The sequence below is a fragment of the Phascolarctos cinereus genome, unplaced genomic scaffold (genome assembly GCF_003287225.1).
Source record: "Phascolarctos cinereus isolate Bilbo 61053 unplaced genomic scaffold, phaCin_HiC Scaffold_9;HRSCAF=440, whole genome shotgun sequence".
NCBI lineage: Eukaryota > Metazoa > Chordata > Mammalia > Diprotodontia > Phascolarctidae > Phascolarctos > Phascolarctos cinereus.
This window is the reverse complement of record NW_027556402.1, coordinates 38,330,450-38,343,427: the sequence shown is the minus strand read 5'-3', so window position 1 is coordinate 38,343,427 and position 12,978 is coordinate 38,330,450. Positions and strand designations below refer to the sequence as shown.

Here is a 12,978-nt window from a genome sequence, read left to right as displayed (position 1 = left end):
AACAATATGTTTTCTTTATTCACTTGATTTTCCCTGTCTCTGTTAACCAGGCCAGCTTCCTTTTACTGACCATGGCTCTCCCCGTTGAAGCTCAGTAGCATCTCTTGTGGGTCATGAGTCCCTTTGGCAGTCAGGTGAAGGCTATGGATGCTTTTCAAAAGAAGTTTTTAAAATTCAAAATGGAAGGAAATGCTAAATTTTCATTAGAGGTTAGTGAAAATTAAGATGTAATTTTTTTCACATCCAAGTTCACGTATCTGTTAAACAGAATTTAATAAAATTTTACTTCATCTACAGACATGGAGAGCTCATCTATAGGGAGTCCACCGTCTCTTTCTTTGTTAGGATATAAGGTCTTTGAGGGTACAGATTATTGCATTTTTGTATTTATAGCCCTCTTGCCGGGCATGGTTTGTGGCACAGAGCAGCATCTTAATAAACACTTCATGATTGAATAAACAATTGAGTTGGACTTGGCAGATGTCACTCTATCTCCTTGGACTCAGTATCTCTTTTGAACACCTCTATTGTTGGCAAAATCCAAACCATCAAATATATGAAAAAAATCTATCAGTTTGGGGAATACTTTTAAATAAAGTGTTTTATATCAGGCAGTATATGGAATAGAAGACAAACAGATGATCCCTTTACCTGGAGGATTTTATGGTGAAGAAGCGTTGAAGAGACGAAAGTGAGGCCAAGCCGTGCATTTGAATCTGCTTCACTAGCTTCCTTTTTAACTTCTCAGTAGCCAGTGTAAAAAGGAAGAAGGAAAATCATTCAGTCACTCAGTAAATAGACCATATACCAGGGGCTATGCCAAGCACTGGGAATTTAAAAAGAGCTTCCAACATAGTGGGGAATTAATTAACAAGCAAACATATATACACACAAACTATATATAGGAAAATAGGAGATAGTTAACAGAGGGAATTTAGAGAGATTGGGGAAGGCAGACATTTTATTTTTAAACTGAAATATGTTTTGTCTTTGAGTTGTCAACTTTTCAGTATTTATACATCATTGAATGCTTCAGGTTTTACTCTAGAAAAATGTGTGCATCTTTGCTCCTTTCCCACCCCTCAGTAAAAACAATTAAGTCATTCAAAAGTATAAAGCCAGGGACAAAAACTAGATGATTTTAGCAGCTTCCTAGCATGCTTTTGAAACCATCATGGCATTTGTAGTTTGAAATTCAAATAAAGTTGATAAATTTTAGCAAAAAAAAAAATGGATTCTGACTGGAACAGCTATTGTAAAAAAAAAAAAAGAAAAGAAAAAAGAAAAAAAAAACCTCAGCAATTTTTATTGCAGGTCTCACCTTTCTCCTTCATTAGACTTTATTTATTTGGAGGGTGAAGTCAGTAGTTAAACAATAAGTTGTTTTCAGGACAGAGTTTCCTTACAAAATAAGTCGTTTTTCAAACCAGAAATATAAATCATATGGAATTCTTTGCCTTTAAATAGAAACTTCAAACTTTTGCTTCTAGAATGCCCCTCAAGGTATGCTGGGATAGTTGAATTGTAAACCAACCAGGGCACATGGAAGGTTGCCTGGCTAAAAAAATAATTTATACTAAACTATAGTGAGTAGTTTACATTTATTTGCGCCTCCTGGATTGCATCGTTCTGCTGGTACATGGGTCAAATTTATAGCCTGCCCTTTATAAAGATATTTCCTGAATCCAGGCTGTAAAAGAACTGGATTGCTATGTGTTTGGAGGGAGTGGTAGGAAAACAATTTTACAAAATCATTCTTCATCTGAAAAGCAAAGTCTTTGCAAAGATGACATAGTAATGATTTAGCTACACCTAGTGGCTTATTAAATAATCATCACAGCAGTATGTTTTTACTCCGGCAATATGTGGCAAGGCTGTTGAAACAGTCTTCATAAAACAAGAGGATAATTCAATTTATCCAATTTATATAGCAGAAAAATGACTTCAGATTTTCTCTACATGAGTACATATATTGATATACAGTGCTAAGCATTTCCAGTGGCCATATATAAGGTGTTTGGTATTGTTAGAGTTATTTTAGCTTTGGTATTTGGTTTTATATATGTATATGCGTATATCATAATCACAGAACTACCATATTAGGTATTTATTTGTTCTTGTTCTTTAGTTATTTCAGTTGTGTCTGACACTTCCTGACCTCGTTTGGGATTTTCTTGACAAAGGTATTGGAGTCATTTGTGATTTCCTTCTTCAGCTCATTTTACAGATGAGGAACTGGGGCCAACAAGGTTAAGTGACGTGTCCAGAGTCACACAGCTAGTCAATGTCTGAGGCCAGATTTGAATTCAGATCTTCCCAACTCCAACCCTGTGCTCCATCCATGGTGCCACCTGGCTGCATTTGTGCAGCACTAAGGTTTGCAAAGGTCTCTGTTATCTCATTTGATGCTTGTGATGACTGAATCCCCATTTTACACTTGAGGCATTTGAGGGTAAGAGAAGTTAATTGACTTGCCCAGGGTCACAAACAGTTTCTGAGGCAGGACTTGAACTCCTGTCTTCCACTTTGAAGCCCCCTGTTCCATTATCCTTTAGGCTACTGTGCTCTCAATAAATCATCAGTTTCTAGAGTTGGATCCTTGGTCATTTATCTTTCTCACATTGTCAGTGATGATCCTCCTGATGCAAATAAGTGAAAATCAGCCAATGAGCATTAAGTACGTACTGTGTGCCCAGCATTATGGTAAGCACTGGGAATTCAAAGAGAGAGACCCTGCTCTCAAGAAACTCGCGTCTGGTGGGGAAGATGGCATTCAGGCAACCATATACAAATAAGCTGTGTAGAAAGTAAATTTGAAATAAGTGACAAAGGCACGCCACTGGAGGGTTTGTTGTTTTATACCTTCCCATTGCCTGTAAACCTGTGCAGATCTCCCCAAGCCTCAAAAAACCTTCAGCCCATATCACTCCTCCCTTTTGCGGCTAAATCCCTTCAGAAGGACACCTAGACTAGATGTTTCCACTTCCTATCCTCTCACTCTCTCCTTAATTTTTGATAATCTGGCTTCTCATCTCCTGATTCACTCAGATTAATTAGTTTAATTAATAAATTTATATTTAATTAATAAGCTTAATTAAAAATTTGAAATATTTTAAAAACTATTAAATTGTTAAATTTACAGACTTGGAGTTCAGAAGACCTGAGTTCGAACGCAGCCTCAGACACTTACTAACTCTGTGACTCGGGGCACAGCTCCTAACCACTCTGGGCCTAAGCTTTCTAATCGCACCTAACTCCCAGGATTGTTGTGAGCATAAAGTGAGACAGTATTTTAAAAAGAACTTTATAAACTTCAAGGAACTATTAATAATAAGGATATGTTAATGTATAATTAATATATAATACGAGTAAGCTATTACTAATAATTATGAACAAGAAGAGTATAGCTCTGAGGGTCCTCAGAAGACATGTAGTCCAAATCCTTTAATTTTACAGATGTCGGGCAGGCTGGAGAACTAGAAAGTCCACCCAGAACAATCTCTCTCCTTTGTCCTGGACTGGCATGCTAAAACAGAACCCATACTGTATAATGTGTTGTGTGTGTAGCAGGGACTGGCCAATGAGAGTCTGTTCCTTAGGAAGACGCACACATTACTCTGTTTGATGGGATCCCCTCTAGGGATGTTTGGAGAGCCTAATTCTGGGCTCATTTAATGGAGGGCCCTACTCTCTACTTTGGCGCATAGACAACTATTCTGTCAGTGTTTCCTGTCTGTTTACTGGATGGCAAAGCAAGGCCTTTTGATCGGCTGCTGAACTGGAAGGCATTAACTAGCCAAATTGACCTCTGTTCCTTGCTTTGTTTATGTCCTTCAACAACAAAGCACTAACAAACACTTAGGTAGAGTGTTATATCAAGCAGAATATGCTTGTGTACAACCATCCTTTTTTATTGTACTGTGTTTTGAAAATGCTTGTTTTTTATAAATTTAAATTATTATAATTAAATATAACACAATATATTGTATATAACATACAACATATAATAATATAAATGAAATTATTATAAATTAAAAAAAAATAAGAATATGCTACATGTGCTCCTAAGGACTGAGTTTCTCATTGGCTAGTCCTTGTTTTGTATCTGTGTCTATGTCTATATCTCTGTGTGTGTTGTGTGTGTTTATTATTTAGGGGAATGCTGGTTCGGACTAAAACCCTCCCCTGTGTTCTTGTTTATTTCTCCTATTTATCATCTTGGGCTGGCTAAAGACTTATCTGGAAAAAACTCCCAGGTGGGAATTGCTTGGGTACAAGTCAATCAGTTGGCCACCTACCTGTTTTCCTACCTCGCACTAGGTTCTTGAAAGAATTTACGGCTCTTTATTCCACTCACCTAACCACAACCACCTGCATTCTCTATCACTCCAATAACCACTCAAACACAGATTATCACAATCTTCTGTCTAGCAGTGGGACACCTAATCAGAAAAGGAACACACAAAATTTCCATGAGAGGTAAGGAGAACAGGAAGTGGTGAGCAGCACAGTCTGTTAGAGAATGCATTAGCCAGCACTAGGTGTCTGACTGGAAGGGCAGGAAAAGACTTAAAAGTCACAGAGGTCACAATTAATACAACAGCTTCCTCCTTGACTGGGTGGGGCCTGGGGTATTCAGTCTTACCAAATCACGTCCTTTTAGCACTGCAAAGCCTCATCATACTCACCTGCTGTACTACCTACCCTGTAGAGAGGATACACTAATTATCACTGGCAGCTCCTCAAATATTCCCGAGATGGAGGATGAGCACTCAACCTCAAACTACTTCTCCTTACTTCATATCATATCTCTTTTCCAGAATTCTCCTTGAACCAATCCTTCCTACATAGCCTTCTCATAGCCTCTGTTCCAAAACAGGTGTGTTACCAGGCATACACAGAGAATGAAATTGAAACTCAAACAGGTCTAATGACTTGTCCAAGCTCACAAAGGTAAGGAAACCAGCTCACCGGACAACAGATCCTTTTAAAGCTATTTCTTTCCACTGTACTGTGCTGTCTCTTACATGGGAGAGCTTTCAACTCTGAGAATATGTAACTCATATTCTGGGTGTATTTCGTTGTAGTTAGCATAATTTAAAGGCTACAGTGCTCACCTTAGATTCTGGAGGACCTTTAACACAATTAGGGGGCATGGTGGGGAGTGTGCGGGGCATCAGATGCTTAGCTGTAAGACCCTGGGCAAATTATAACACATGTAAAAGTGATTTGCCAATCTTAAAATGCTATAGAAATGCTAGCTATGGTAATTACAATAAGATATTATTTATTATAAAATGAATATTTATATAGTATAAATATAACATATTTTTAGAATGTCAATATAAGCTAATAATAATAATAATAATAATAATAGTACTTATTTCTGGCTGTGACTCTGAGTGAACCTGCTTAAACTCTCATATCCCAGGCCACTGAAAAGGTGACAATATACTTCAGTAGAGGAAATTCCTTATTGAGTGTTACTTCTTTGGATAACATCATGGCTCCTTGTCCAAAAACAAAAAACAAAAGCAAAATCAACCACCTAACACTAATCCTGAGATTGGATTGGCTGTGTGACAGGGTATATTCTATCCCTTTTTAAAAAAAAAATCCTTTTTTTTTTTTGAAAGACTCAGAGAGAACCTGTATCTTTTGGCATAGTTTTCAGAAATGAGACTGTGATTTTACATTTTACTTATTTATTTATTTTTGCTTAAAGCTCTTCAAGTTTGAGGCTATCAAATGAAATGTCAGAAAGGATATGTATTGCATTATGGAAACATTTCTGATCTCCTGTTCCTGCTGTTATAGTAGCTTCTGGGATTTATATGTAAAAGCTGGATTTTGTCCTTTTATACTATATTTACTTATAAATTTCCATTCTGGTGTTTCCTCAGACAAACATTTTGGGAGAAAAAACCAAGAAGAACATTGTGTAAGCTGACTTCTTAATTTTTAAAATATTGTTTTAACAGTCCCTGTTTTTTACAGTCACTTAAGGATCTTTTGAGGAAAATCTGTCTACATTGCCTAAGGTAAGGAACTAGCGCAGAGGTGGTGAACCTGCAGCCTTGAGGCTACATGTGGCCTTTTAAGGTCTTTGGGTGTGGCCTTTTGACTGAGTCCAAGTTTTACAGAACACATCCTTTTATTAAGAGGATTTGTTCTGTGAAGTTTGGATTCAGTCAAAGGGCTGACCTTGAGGACCTAGAAGGCCACAAGTGGCCTTGAGGCCACAGGTTCCCCACTCCTGAACTAGCTCATCATTTTGCTATTTAGCTGGAATGGGTGTGGCAAAGGGAAAGCTCATTGTCGCACAGGTCTGACTAGTTGCATCTCATCTTTCTCCTTCATCTCTGTCTCCCTCCATCATTCCTGGGGCTTGGAGTAGAAGACTAGCCCACAGAATTTCTCCAATCTGAGGAATAAGCCAACAACAACAGCTGTCTTTGCACTCATAGAAGTGGCACCTCACATCTGAAACTTGGAAGGAAATAAAGTTTTAAATGTAAATGGGGATCCATATAGTTCTTTTCATATAATAGATAGTCACTGTGTATTATTTCTTGAATTATCAACTCTTTACAAATTATTATTATAGATACATGATGAGGTATCTTTTAAAATAGGCTTTTACTCTGAGTAAGAAATTCCTAAAGAAAGTAACTATTATCTTTGGTATTTATTGTTGGGTAATTATTTGAGTCACTTTTTTAGTAAATGAAGTGAAAATTCCTGAGGGTAATATAGCTATGTAATAGCTTACACAGTTCCCAAGGTCTCCTGTGAAATTGAGGATATGAGACTAGGGATACATGCCAATCTTAATAAGCTAAAAAAATCAGAATCCTAGTGACAAATTTATCTTTTGAGAGAGTACACTCAAATATTCTTAATGAAGTTCACAATATGTTTTATACAGCGTAGGTCAGCAGGTGAACTTTTTGTCTTTGTAAAATATTTAGTGGTCTAACTCAAATCTTACCTTGAAGACTAACTTCATAAATTAGTCACAATTAGTCATAGTTTCTCCTAGAATTTCTCCTGAAATGTTTACTGCTTTTGCCATCTGCTCTTCTCAGAGAGTCTGTGATCAAAGTGTCCCTGATCTGTTTTATAGCCAGAGTAGATGATTAAGCAGTCCTAGGAACCATTCTTTTGCATTAGAAAAATGTGCTATTGTATGTTGGTAAATTTTAGGAAACTAGGTTTGGTTAAGAGGTGAATTAGTTATTAATTTAATGTCCAAACTTTGTTGTAAGTATCATTGATGGACATTATTTAACAATTACTGTATATACGTGGCATAACCTTGTCAGAGTAGTGTAACTCCTTGTATTATAGAGTTATAGGTTTTCAGCAATACATATATTAGAACCCACAATAGGTAGCATGACACTCAACTAGGTACTCTAGTGTTGATTGTAGTTTTTGTGACTTGAGTATTCTCTTGGGACTGACAACCCTCTGCTTATGGTGACGACGTCTAGTCATTAGAATTTATGACACTCAGCCATTCACACCCATATTATGGCATTTACTTCAGGAAACTGGCACTGAGATGAACTTATTTTAGTCTGTTGGCTTCCTGATAACTATTGCGTGAGTTTCCCTTGGCTTCATCCTTTGTCTGGTCACATACCCTCATTAGTTCCACCCATTCCAACCCAATGTGCAGCCCAACCTAAATTGGGGGGAAGGACAGGAGAATCCAGCGCTGTTTGAGGGGGCAGAGAAGAGGAGGACAGAGCTAATTGGGTAACATCAGAGGTGGAGGGTGAGAAATAGTTTAGACTTTTGTTTTATTTTTGGTTGGTAAGCTAACTCCCGACTTACTCTCTGTCAAGGAAACACAGACTCCCAGAATTTGAAGAGACTTTAGAGGATATCTGGGCCAGCTTATATTTAAACAAGTATTCCTTCTGCTACACAGCCAACAAAGAACCTTGTTTGAAGACTTCCTGAACCAGCCCATTCCGCTTTCTGTCAAGCCTCTGAAACTTTTACCTGTTCTTCTTAGCTATTCCATCTGGGGCCCAACTGAGCAAATCCCCCACTTCCATGTAGTATCTCTTCAAATAGTTGAACACGGTTGTCATGGCGACCCTGTGTCATGTTGAATAATTCATACATATATACATGCATACATATAGACATACATATACATATGTACACATACACACACACACACACACATATATACACACACACATACACAATATACATTTTTGTATAGTCCTTTTAAATTTACCAAATGTTTTGCCTTAAAAAAAGCCTTAGGAAACAAATAATGCAAGTATTACTCTTAATATTCCTCTTTTATATAGATAAGGAAGCTGAGGTGGTAGCAATTTAGGTGACTTATCACTGGTCAGACAGCTAATATCTGAAGTAGGGCTCAAAATTGAGGTGGTGTGATTTCAAGTCCCATGATACTACTTAATCATCAATTCCAAGAGAATTTACATAAATATTTCAAGTCTAATCAGCATAATTTGAAAAACAAGTATTGCTTCTGATATGGAGTACTTTGGGAAACAACTCTTTTGCATTTATGCTATCATAGGATTTTTTTTTTTAACTGAAATCTCACTACTTTATATCCACATTTTTTTTCTCAAAAATAGCAGATAAAGGAAAAGGCAATGATAACACTGTTAACAAGCCTGGCATGCTTTTATAAGGCAATGTTTGGGATTTGCTGCAGATATGGGATTTTATAGGTACACAGTCAAACCTGTTGCTCTATATCCTGGCCATTTGTAAGACCTAAGCTTTCAGGCTTTTTGACATTGTGAAGGAACAATATAGGAGAGAAGCAAAGCATTCAAAAATTCAATTCATCAAGCATTTATTAAGTACCCACTACATGCTAGGGCTGTGCTAATCACTAGAAATATAAAGACAAGAAAGAATGTTTCTATCTCAAGGACCTTGCATACCACAGGAAGAGAAAGAGCACGTACACAGGTACACAGCAAACTAAATTCAAATAGATGTGTGTATATATGTATGCGTACATGCACATGTATGTATGTATACCCAAAGCAATTTTTGTGTGGAGGAAACCAGGAATTGAGGAGGTTAAGATAGACTTCTTGTCGGAGGTAGTGTTGGAGTTTACCTTTGAAGGGATTCTTGAAGGCAGAATTGGCGGAAGTAGGGAGGGCATTTCAGGGATGGGAACAATCAGTGCCGATTTACAAAGATGTGAAAAGGAATGTTGTGTAGGGAAAATAGCAAGCAGTCCAGTTGGGCTGTGGAACACAGTGTGCATGAACGAAAGTGCCATGCATTAAGCCTGCAAAGGCAAACTGGAGCCAGAATGGGGAGGGCTTTTAAATTCAAACAGACAAGTGAACACAGAGACTTAAAATTTTAGCGTATATGTTGTCTAATACGGTACAAGGTAAAATTCCTGATGTTAATGAGACAGTGTCTCAGAAAAGAAAAATCAATTTTTATTATTGTTTTCAGTGCAGGAAAACCATCAATGAACTGTTCTTTAGTGCCTGGATTTTTTATGGGGAAATCTCCAGTAGACATCTCTGAATCATATTTACACAAAGCCATCAGGTGTCGTTTTTCTAAATTTCTTTTGAAACATTTATGAAAAATCTCTCTAAAGAAGCGTGGTATTATATATTCAGGAATACCATTCTAGGATCACAGTAGTTAGATGGGGCCTTAGAGATCCTTTAATGCGACTCCCTTCTTTTTAGTTGAGGATACTGAAGCCCTGAGCAATTGTGTGCCTACAGTGACAGATAGTAAGAGCAGAGCTGAAATTGGAAGTCTGGTTCTCTGAATCCAGAATTAAGACCTTTTCCTTCTAAATTATCAAGCTCTTCCAAAATTCATGGTACCAAATGGTTTCACTATATGTTATTTTTTGGGAGCAATAATTATAAAGAAATGCCAAGAAAATTTTATATCTAACACCAGTATATTAGACATAACTGTTACTAGTTATTGTTATTAGTTGTCATTAATATTAGAGAAAACTTTGTTATTCATTACTGTAATTAATTAATTGATTGTAATATACAGAAAGCTCCATACTAAATAACTGTCTCATATATAGGTAAGCAAGCATGATATTTATTGTTATTTGTATTTGTTTTTCAAATTGGTCATCAAGCCCCTACTTATACAAACAGTGGTTTCTGTGGAATAATTGGATTCTACTTATGTTATTTCAACTTCTAGAACTTTGTATAGAAGAAAAACCTAGTGTAATGCTAACTAGGATCGCTTGCATGCTCATTTTAGTGTTTTGCCAGTCATTCTGCAGTGGGTTCTTTTAAGTCATCTAACTGGAAGCCTGAAATTCCTTCCCTACTTAGAACAGATCTGCAGTTTGTCAGTTTAGCCTTCAGTGTTGGCGATAGAGGCCTAGCTTCATCTTATGTGACCTTTTTCCCTCATCTTCCCATTAATCTTTGACTGGAAGTCCACATGATAGGAGAGGAGCTGTCCTCTGTATCTCTGGATAGTGTCTAGATGCCAGTGGAACACATTGGCTGTGCATTGATTATTCCTCGCTATCACTACAGAACCATCTACCCTCCTTTTTCACTCATAATCTTCATTGGTAGTAATTAATAATAATAATAATGCTAATATACTGTGGATTTATCCCACTTTGCCATGCTCCCCTTCTTTGGGTTACTCTTAATTTGAAATGTTCAAAGATTTGGCCTTCCGTGATTCACAGATGTGTAGCATCACCATAAGAATATTACCGTGGAATTGCACAAAACACATCCCTGTGGGAATATGGTGGCTCAGTTTTAGTGTTCACAGAGAATTAACAGATGAACACTCATTGGATCATTGAGTTAGAGCTGTAAGGGCCAAAATAATCTCTCGTCTAATCTACCCATTTCATAGAAATAGGAGGTAAATGCTTTGGCTAGTATCACACCAGAAGTAAGGGGCAGAGCCAGGACTCAAACCCAGGTTGTTAGCAATTAAATGTAGGCCCCTAATGAGGGATGATACTCTCCAGTTCACTTCCCGCACAATTTAGCAACAAATCTACATTTACATGGATTTGTTTTAAAAAATCTTAATTGGCTGTTCCAAATATTTGTCTTCCTATTTTTGAGGCCTGCAGCCTTTAAGATGCAGAACAGAATTGTGTTTTCATTTCTCAATAAAAAAGAACAAAACAAAGAGGTAGAGCAATATCCTTAGAAAAATTCAGAATGAGTAGATAATGCAGGGAAGTTTGTGTAAAATAAAGTAGTAAATCAGTAAGTCACTTATTTAAATTGAAAGGGAAAGAATCGAAAGTTTGAACAGTAAGCAGGTGTCCATTTGGCTATTGGCATTTTTTAAAAAGTAAAGCTTTTTTATTTAGTACTTTAAAATGAGGGAAAAAAGTATTCTTTACATGGGATGATTTTGTGGTAAATTAGTTAACATACCAAAGAAGTGAAAGTCAGCAAAAACACAGACAAACCACCTCCCCCCACTTTTTTATTTTATTAATAATACAATGATAGCTACCTTTCATATAGCCCCTTAAAAGTTTACAAAATACTTTACTCCTATGATTTCGTTTGATCTTCACTGTTAACCCTAGGAGGTGGGTGCTATTATAACCCCCATTTTAACACGGAAAAACTGAGGCAGACAATAGTCTAATGACTTGCCCTGCCAGCAAGGGTTGGAGATTGGATATGAACTCTGGTCTTTCTGACTCCAAGTTCAACATTCTCCATACCACTGATATAGTGAGATCCCTTTGAAGGATTTTTTAAATAGTCAATTGAGGCCTCTAGTAAAGGATCAAAGGTCAAAGATAAAGAACCCCACTTCTAGGAAAAGCTTTTCTTCTTTAGGTTTTTAGTCTCATGCCAACTTTCTTTGGCTCATAGACGCTAGAGTCAGACTATTTGCCTCCTCAGAAAAGGTCGATTAATTTAATGACAACTTCTGAATGCAACCTTCTTGGGTAAGAGGTGAACTTTTAGGAATGTGGATATAAATGAGCTTTTCTTCCTTTAAAAAAATTCAAAAATACTATTCCACCCATTTAAACACTCACTATTTATTCAGTACCCTCATGTAGCTACACACACACACACACACACACACACACACACACACACACAGAGAAAGAAAGAAACGTGGGTACTACCAATGTATATTTATATTTCTATATTTAGACACAGTCACATTTGCTGGATGACAAGTTTTCAAGAATGTTATGGGAGGGGTTCTTGTGGATTTGATAGTCTCTGGGGTCTTTTTCTGCTCTGAGTTTCTTTGAATGGACTCCTGTGATTTTGTGTCCATTTCTGTTTTCCTAGGACCGTGTTGGGGTGATTTAACATGTGTTTACTGTAGACAGATTCATGTGCTGTGTTTGCCAAATGATGTATGGGTAGTCAAAGAGAAGAGGAAAGAAATAAGAACAGTAAATATTCCCAGGGCCAATGTAGTTTAGACTCTTTTGCATATGAGAAAATAAATGATAACAGAAGGATAGGAAGACAGCATCACAACTAACAGATGGTAATGTTTAGAATAAAATATAACTTGCATTATGCAAGTGAACTACAAAGACAGAAGTTTTCCATAAAAGTTGTTTGTTATTCTGAAGTAGCATATCAAAGCAGATCATTAAGAATATGATACAAAAGCAAGAAAACAATGTATACAATAACCACTGTATTGTAAAAATAAAGAACTCTGAAAGACTAAAAAACGTGGATCTGTACAATGATTAACCACAAAACAGAGGTCTTATACTGAAACATGTTGCTCTCCTCCAGAGTGAGAGGTGATAGACTGAGTGCAGATTGAGGGTTATGTTGTTTGGTTTTGGTTTTAGTTACGGACAATGTGGGAATTGGTTTTGCTTTTTTTTTTCTTTCTTAAAATTGGGAGAGGTGAGAGCGAGGGAATTTGGAGCTGAAAATAAAATTGAACTATTTAAAACAAAACATTAAATGTACCTGG

At 36.8% G+C, this 12,978-nt stretch overlaps 1 protein-coding gene across 2 annotated transcripts in view; it reads left to right on the top strand.

The window, feature by feature from the left end:
* BMPR1B (bone morphogenetic protein receptor type 1B) overlaps positions 1–12,978 on the top strand; it is a 277,054-nt gene that overhangs the window by 177,064 nt on the left and 87,012 nt on the right. The window lies entirely within an intron of this gene.